Raw genomic sequence first — 8,690 nt, 5'->3', positions numbered from 1 at the left:
TTCAGTCACACTTTTACTTGAAGATTTCACCGACTTTAACTGTGTAAACAGTGTCACAGTTCACATCAGTCACATTTATTTGTCTTTTCACTCTTAACAAAAGAGAAAAATCATCATTTTTCTTTTTGTAAAATTGTACTTTTAGAAAATAATGAAGTGGGAGTCTTACAGAAGTACACTCTCCATCCACCAGCAGCAGCAGTTATGAGGTTTTGATGGTCACTGTTACGGCTGCCGGCTCTTCCTTCTTTGTTGTGTTTCTTCAGTATGTAAATTTCAGTGTGCCGTTGCCGGTTGCCGATTGGGCCAGGGCAGATGGGCGGAGCCAAGCCAATCACGCAGGACCCAATGAGGACCTTCCAGCTGATGACAGCGACCTATTTAAGTTTGGGGTGGCTGTATGCAGCGCACCAGTGCCTGATTGTCACAGGAGGACTTTTGGTTTTATGTGAAGGCACTTCTTCTAAAACTGTTGTGGGGCAGGGCTCAGTGAGGGGATTGTTTTTATTTACATTTAGGAAGGTGCTGTTTGGTCTGCTTTGATTTTGAACCCTTTTTGTTATTTGGTTTTTACTTTGTTTTGTTTTGTCAGCAGGCAGTCAGTTATAAGATCTTTTGTCTGGTTGTTTAGGTTGAGCAGCACCTTTATGCCCTGTTTCCCCTCAGTTCTGTTGTTTTGATGAACTCCTTTAAATAAATAATTACACCTGGTTCTGTTACTTCCCTTTTCTCGAGCTGGGTTGTAACGGTCACGTGCTTAATTAAACATGTTTAACTCAGATTTCAGCAAACCAGGGATGATTTTTTTTTCCTCTCACTCTCTCTAAGAGAACTGACCTCAACCTTGCTGGCAGTGATCACACTTTAATTTAGTCTCATATTGTGCTTGTTCAGCCTTTCTGCGTTACATGCCAGGATTACTGTGCTGCAGTGGCTGCAGCGCTGTGAATGCAGGATGGATGCAAAACAGGGGGAAAGAGTTTCTGTAATGGACGCCACTGTACGCAGTTCAGAAGGCAAAGTCATAGGTTACCTGTGGGGAGATTTTAATAAGGGAGCATTGTTGGAATGCTAATTACTCTCTAAAGCATGTGTCAGCCTTTAAGTGTGGGTGATATTTTAAGAATACTGTACGTTGTAAAGTTGCTGGCGAGGCTCGTTTCTCTGGGCGTATAATTACAGAATCAAATAAATAGGGCTTGAATGGATTATTGACTTTTACGCCAAATGTGAAACTTCAGTGAAGATCCTCGGATGAAAATACTATGAACGGACTAAAGTTAGCACGCTGGAGACTTCCTCCAAGTCTCCCAGGTCTTTACCAGATGTGAAATCTAGATTAATAACCTCCCTTTATAATCAGGCCAGGTGTGGTCACCTCTATTTTGAGCTTCTTTAATTAGGTGTCTTGGTGGAATTGAGGAAGGAAGGAACAAGCGCTCCTATCAGCCGATCCAAAGATAAGTTATCGCTCTCTTACTTTCACTCTTTTTTTCCCCGCACTCTTTCTTTCTTTCTTTCTTGTTTCTTCTTCTTCTTCTTCTCCTCAAATATATTATTCTCTAAAGACCCCACAGCCAGAACCTTTTAATAATCCCAAAGCAATTTACAGAGACTTTAGCTCAACTCATCTCCAGGAGCAGCTCCTCACAGGCCCAATAACAACAGCAGGAACCCCCTTATTCCCTCAACTTCAAGTATTGATTTTAAGGCAGGGCTAATAGGGCTAGAAGGTCATCTCTGCACCATTTTTTCTTTTTTTTTTTTTTGGGACACTTCTGTGCACTGTATGTAATTAACTGCACCCCGATCTATTAAAGTGGCACGCTGCAGTGGTGAGACGTTCAAGTAACGGGACTGAAAATGAAAGCACGTCGCAGATGGAACAGTTCCTCTAATTAATTGTCATTTAATTATTATTTTTTTAAGATCTTCAAATATATTCTATCAATGCAGATAACTGGGGGTTAATTAGTCGTATTTCCCTCCAGAAGTTCTGGACCAGAGGTTGTTTCTGGAAGACACTCATGCAAAAAGATATTAATCATTTCAAGGTGGAATGTTTTACTGCTCCCCTTTAAAAACCCTCAAAAGGGCAGGCATACGATTATGACGGTCTCGTTTGGCCCTAAAGTCGGTGGCGTTAATGGCACCATAATGGTCATAAGATCAACTAAATACTTTAACTTTGAGTCATGACCTTCCACACCCCGATTTTTACAATTCAAATAAATTTCTTGCCTAAATTGGTGCCGTTTTTATCACCAGCACGGTGAAACGCTTTGTGCTTATGATCCAGCCACTAGGGTCAGCTGGATGTGTCAAAAAACCAGTTGCTGTTGGTGCAGGTAAAGCAGTTTATTGCTCAGTAACCTAAATGAACACAAAACAACTGTGATAATACAAAGAAAATGAGTGGATGTTGCTAAAATCAACGGAAATAAAACCAAACTTAAATCCAATAGCAACACCCAAACCGAACAAAAGAAACTAAACAAGCAAGTGCCTCAAAAAAAAAAACACAGGACACGAGTAACTTCTCAGCTGAGGTGGACAGCTGCTGACTGAAGCCACAGTCTTCACCAAGACATGAGCAGCTTCCACACAAAGTCAATCAAGACTAGAACACAAAACAAGAGGCACCAGGCTGAACTGTTCAAATTGAATCCTCGTCGACCCGCTTTACACTCCAGGTGAGCTGATTGGAGGGAACTGGGTGGTGGTCCAATCAGGAATGACAGGTGGGGTGAAAAGGGGTGCAGGTCTGGAGCTCCAGGCTGATCAGCTGAAATGACTGGCAGCTGGGTCTGGAGCTACAGCAGTGTTCACGCCGGTCCTCTCAAAGCTCACAAAGGATCCAACACAATGCAAGACGGCACCAACTCCAGGAGCCGTAACATTAATAATGATGATGGGGATGCATCTAAAGAAAAACTCCTGCATGTGTAGCAGCGAACTGAAAGCCGAGGTGTCGACACTGAGATCACGAGCATGCTGCTGGTTGTAGTTCACGTCTGAGAGGATTCACAGCACTGAATGCTAACATTAGCATGCCATCATGCCTGCAGTCACTATATTAACATGCTCATGTTGAGCAGCTTTAATGCTGATAGTCTTATTTTAGGCTGTGAGCATGCTAAAATTAACAAACTAGTCTCACATAGAGGTGACACAGTGCTGTGTAGAATGCTCTGACTGCACCTCATCGTGATTCTGCAAAGATGTACTTCTTTAAACCGATTAGTCGTATTGGACACAGCTGAGGATCCTCCGACTGTGTCCCAACAAAAAAATGTCAGGGGAATTGTTTTGCTAGAACATTGGCATGCAGGGAGGTCAGCGGTTACCAAAACAACCAACCAGGGGCTGCCTTACTGCACGTTTCCACTCCTTGGCAAAACGTGCCACTCTCAGTGTGCTGCTCTTGTGGTTGTCTATCACAGCAAAGAGGATTTTCAACTTGGTAACTTGCAGACAATGAAAGGACAAGAGAGGGCTGCATGATAAACTTTGGAGTAAATATTTACTGAATCTCGTGGATCAATCTGCTACAGTCCAACAGTGGATCATTTTTAAAGAAGACAACCACACAAAAAAAACCCCAAAACTAGCACACCTGCTTTATTGAAAGATTCTGCTTTATTGCTCAATCCAAGTCTCCAGCAAAGCCTGACATGTTCAGAGTGAAGGTTGCTGCTGTTGTTGAAATAGAAAACAGTGATGTATTGATAGGAGAAGGCCGCTTGGAAGACAAGACCAATGGCCAGCTCATAACCGCAATCTACAAAGAGTGAGTCGGGGTAATTAGAGCTACACAGGAAGTGCATCTGATATAAACTCTTTAGCTGTTGTTTGCATCTGACATCAAACTTATTTCATCTACTGACAAAGCTCCATTGTTTCCTGATCTGTGGATGGAACTTCAGGTTCCTTTACAAGTACATCAAAGGTCTGTGATCAGAGTCTTCATTATCAATCAGACTTTTAAAGGAGTTTCACACATAACTCTTTGACGTCCACACCCGTTTCCCCACCACCCCGTAGCAACGCCTTCTTTCTGTTATTGCGAACAGCTTTTAGTTGCATCACTGTTTGGTGGAATCACTGCATCTGTAACTACCTGCAGCTGCAAACAATAAAATAAAAGCACATTTTCTAATAGCTTTTTTTAACCCATCCGTTATTATCACCAAACAAAACATGACCCGTAAGAGCTACCTCACAAAGCTGAGCAGCAACACCAGCACTAACTGTCAGTTCCTTCTATCACATTACATTACCATTAATATAAACGGTAAAACGTACAGAGAGAGCGTCAATGCCACTGTGGAATGTCTGACTGAACGCCTGTGCTTGGACGTCACTGTAGGGCTCTTTGGCTGCAGAAGCCACTAAAGCGTATTAATGATTATCTCTTTGATCGAGGGTGCAGCTCATTTTTTACTGTAACAGTGAGAAAGTCGCTCAGTCAGAGCTCCACGTTATATCTCCATCAATGAAATTGCTCTCATCGTCAAAAGTTCATTTGGCAATGGCAACGTCTCCGCCGCCGTCAAATATGCCTTTATGATACAGTCAGGAGTGCAGATCGCCTTGGCAGTGGAGTTTGATTTTCCTCTTCGAAATCATTACTACATCTGGACTCCGTGGGCTTTTTTTTTTTTTTTTTTTTCCGCACAGAGAGCAAAGAATTGACAAAGTGACAAAGACGCTGAGACAAAGGAGAGGCGAGGGAAGAATTGGGAGAAAATTGAGAAAACAAATGAAAGAAGAACGGGGAATTAGAGAAAAAAAAAAGTCAAGCGTAGCTATTTTGGTGGAGACACAGCGGGGACAAAGTGAAAAGGCCAAGTATAAGGAACCTAATTACTGTCTCGGCAAATATAGACGAGATGAGGAGATACGCGAGAGCTACGGCTTCGCATTAATGACGATCCCTCGTATTTTCTAAGCGTTTGTTTCCGCTAAATTTCACATTGTCAGCGTCATTAGGTGTGAGGTTACTGTATAATGTCGTGCCTTGTAGAGTTTTATCTCTATCTTTAGCAGCGAAAACCCTACAGCGGCGGGCATTTATCACCGTGCACTGGTATGTCTGTTTTTTTTTTTTCCTTTGATAGCTTGTTTCTTCTGAGCTTGTGTAGGTGGTGATCTTGCTTGTCGGTGTGGAGCTATCACCGCTCATACTAACTACCCTGTTCCTGTCTTTGCACCGAAAGAACGAGACACATAAAAGGCTTCTAGTTGTTTGTCAGAAGAGAATACCGAGCGAGAAAGTTTCACAGGCTGTAAACGGCGAATGTCAAAGTTTTGATGGACGGGTTAATCAAGAAAATGTCGGAATGAGTCTTGTGCGTCTCGGTTGCCAGATTGGATTTTTAAACCGCATGAAACAACCTAAAGATGTCACATATGTAACGTGGGCAGAAATCTGAAGGTATTTCTGTTTCTGTTCCTTAATGCGGTCCATCTGCAGCGTAGGTATAAAAAATTACAGAGTGCAAAGCGTCACAATCATGAAACTAACTTACAGTAATGACGTTAAGATTGAGTTTGCGTGCCAAGACTTTGTAGATCACACGTGTGTCGGCGTTAAAGCAGCCAGAGGGAAAGCTCTGATGTGAAACCTTGTTGTTTAAAAAGACCTATAGCCGTGGCAGGCAAAGCAGCAGCAGCTTATATTCCAAATCGGTCTCTCTAGGAAAAATATTCAATCAGAAATATACCATCAGGATGACTTGGATACAAGCTTAAAAATGTCGTCACACCGATTCATGTTCTGAAGAGTTTCCTTAAAAAGTCCAAAGACAAACAGGCCAGGGTAGATAGAAAAACCTAAATTACAGATGTGAAGCATGTATGTAAGATAAAGAGCCAAAACGATATGATACTCACAGATGAAGCAAAGAACATCTAATAAATGTCTTTTGCTGGGCTACATCAGACAGTGAGTGAACAGTCAGTTCTTGTACTCAGTATGTCGGATGTGAAGTGGGCCGGTATGAAGACCTGAGAGATGTTGACAAGAGCCAAACTGTTTGGGTCGGATCACTGGGTCAGAGAATCTCCAAAACAACAAGAGCTGTCAGCAGCGGTCCAGCGAGGGACAAACCAAGAGGGTGTTGGAACAAGTCTGAACTGCAAGACTTGAAAGAACTAAAGGATCTGCTGCTAATGTCTTGGTGTCAGATACAACAGGACCCAGACCGACGTCTCTGGGGGTGGCTCCGCAATTAATCGAAAACCCTTATGGTAGTATGTCGCCCATCTGGCAGCCTTCATCCCTCTTAAGAGCAGACCCAGTAGAGTCCAGTCCTCAACTGGTTGGAGCTATTTTGTTGGACCAACTGCCTATGAAGTTCTCATAAAGATCATCGGTGTACGTTGCAGGGCCCGTCATTGAAACTACAAAACTCCTCCCAGAAAGACTTCAACCAGACCGATCAATTTGAAATTCTGGGACCTCCATGTACACCTTCATTTGATTAGTGGTAGTGAAAAGTCCCACCATTGAATTTCCAAACCATCTTAACCCTTTCGACAGCATAGCTCAGGCTGGCATTATGACTCCCGTCCAACACTGTGGCCCGGTATAGCAGCTCCGGTATCTGGCGACTTTCTGTTACATTCATTTTGACTGTCTATCAGTGGGAATTCCTGTATGTAAACAAGGAATTCAGTCATGAAATAGATTATTCAAATTAAGTAAAATGATGTCGTTTGACCCCAAATATCACCAGAAAACGGGATTTTCGCTGCCTCGTTTCCGAAATGTTTATAAGTGATCAAAACTAACTGATGTCTCAGTATATAAGAATTGATTATTAATTGTATATATCTCTGGTAGTTATGAAGTTTACCTTTTGTTTTTCACACCTGTATTTCACCTGTATGTACATGACACGAGTAAACTTCCAACTTGTCTACTTTTGATTGACACCAGATATGTAATGATGTGAAGTCTACTTTAGAAATTTTTTTTTTAAGTTATTTTTTTGGCCTTTTTGCCTTGAAGAATGGGTCAAGGACTTGCAGCAAAGGGCCATGAGCGGGATTCGAACCCATGGTCGCTGCATCGGGGACTACAGCCCCTATATATGGGTCGCCAGCTCAACCAGTTGAGCTATAGCGGCAGCCAAGGTCTACATAAGAATTTATGAGTGATTAATCAAAACCACATCTGATCATGAATTTCAAGCCAAAGTTACTTAGTGTTGAAAGGGTTAATGTTCCAGTTTATAAAACCCCTCTCTAGTCACTGGATAAACCCTTAAAACCTCATCTCTGTGTATCCAGGGCACATATTTAGAGGGTTTATCATGAAAAGAATCCCTTAAAATGGCTTAGATGTAACATTATTGTTTCCTGTACATTGTGAATTCTTCTATCAAATCCTCACCTATACCTTCTTCCACTCCTCTGTAGTTGCAGAACAGCTCACCTATGACTTTCCCTTGTGTCTCTATACTTAATACAAACTGATGGAGAGTTTGTAAAATCTGAATCAGAATGGGTCGATGCCATTAAAAAAAAAAACATGGAATAGATTTATATTTTGGCTTTCATTCTGGCTGGTGAGTGTTCAAATTTGGCAGAGCCGTAGTTGAGCAATTTTTAGAACAGATTCGGTCGCGTCAGCGTCACTGACTCATTGTTGTGCGGCTGCGACTCACCCGTTAATTTAGAATTCTGTTGGGCAGAATTTAAGTTTTTAATATTTGCTGGAGTTTTTTTCACATCCACAGAACCCAAGATTTATTCCGGCCTTTGAGTTGTGGAGCTTTTTTTTTTTTTTTTTTGAGGCAGAAATAAAGAAAACGGCCTCGAGCCGGCCAACTGAAAGTGGGGTTTAATATACGACAGCAAACGGAGGCCACCAGTGTAGGAAATGTATCTAAAGAATGCAGCTAAAAATCCTCCGATCCACAAGAAAAACCCCGAGCCCGTCTGCTTTACACAACAGCCTTTATGTGACAGTGATTTTGAAGAAGCGAGGACACTTGGACGGCTGTTAGTGGGTGTCATTTATGGAGACCTTGGCGAGCTGATGCTCTTTGTCCAAACAGGTTGAATCAGACACATGCAGGGTCAGACGCTGCTGCCGTTCTCTGAGCTAAGAGCAAGTGACAGCAACAAAAAGAACAGAAAAATGTTCCCATCCAATTTACAGAGCTTCCCTTCTTCTTCTTTTTGTGTCATTTCACACTCACACCCTGTCGTTTTTTTCTTCTTGTGTTGTTGTTGTGCAAGCCTTTAGGGTTGAAGGGAACTTTGTGTGCACTTTTGACATTTCCAACCAGCTGAAAAGCCCAAATCATGAAAGATTTTTATTTTATTTTTTTTATCCCACACACACACACAAAAAAAGGATGCTACCATTCACATGATGTGAAAAGATAAAGAGAAGTCAGGGTGGGCATTCAGGGGTGAAATATTTAAATGTGAATGGATCTTTGTCGGGTCAAGATGCTTCCTCTCGACGTGCCGTCCGCAGCCAAGGAAAGAGACGAGAATGTAAAAGAGGTCAAAAACAAAAAGCTCTGCACACCGCGTTGCAAACCATTTCCCATCATCGGCCGGCAACAAAGGATCCTCCATCGGGTCAAACGCATTTTGTCTTTCAGCTGAAGTCTCATGACTCAGAAAAAAGCTTTCAGTTGCATCCATTCAAGGGCATTCCATTTTATTTT

The sequence above is a fragment of the Stegastes partitus genome, unplaced genomic scaffold (assembly GCF_000690725.1).
Source record: "Stegastes partitus isolate 25-593 unplaced genomic scaffold, Stegastes_partitus-1.0.2 Scaffold592, whole genome shotgun sequence".
Lineage (NCBI taxonomy): Eukaryota > Metazoa > Chordata > Actinopteri > Pomacentridae > Stegastes > Stegastes partitus.
The sequence above is the reverse complement of the archived record's forward strand: the minus strand, read 5'-3'. Positions refer to the sequence as shown.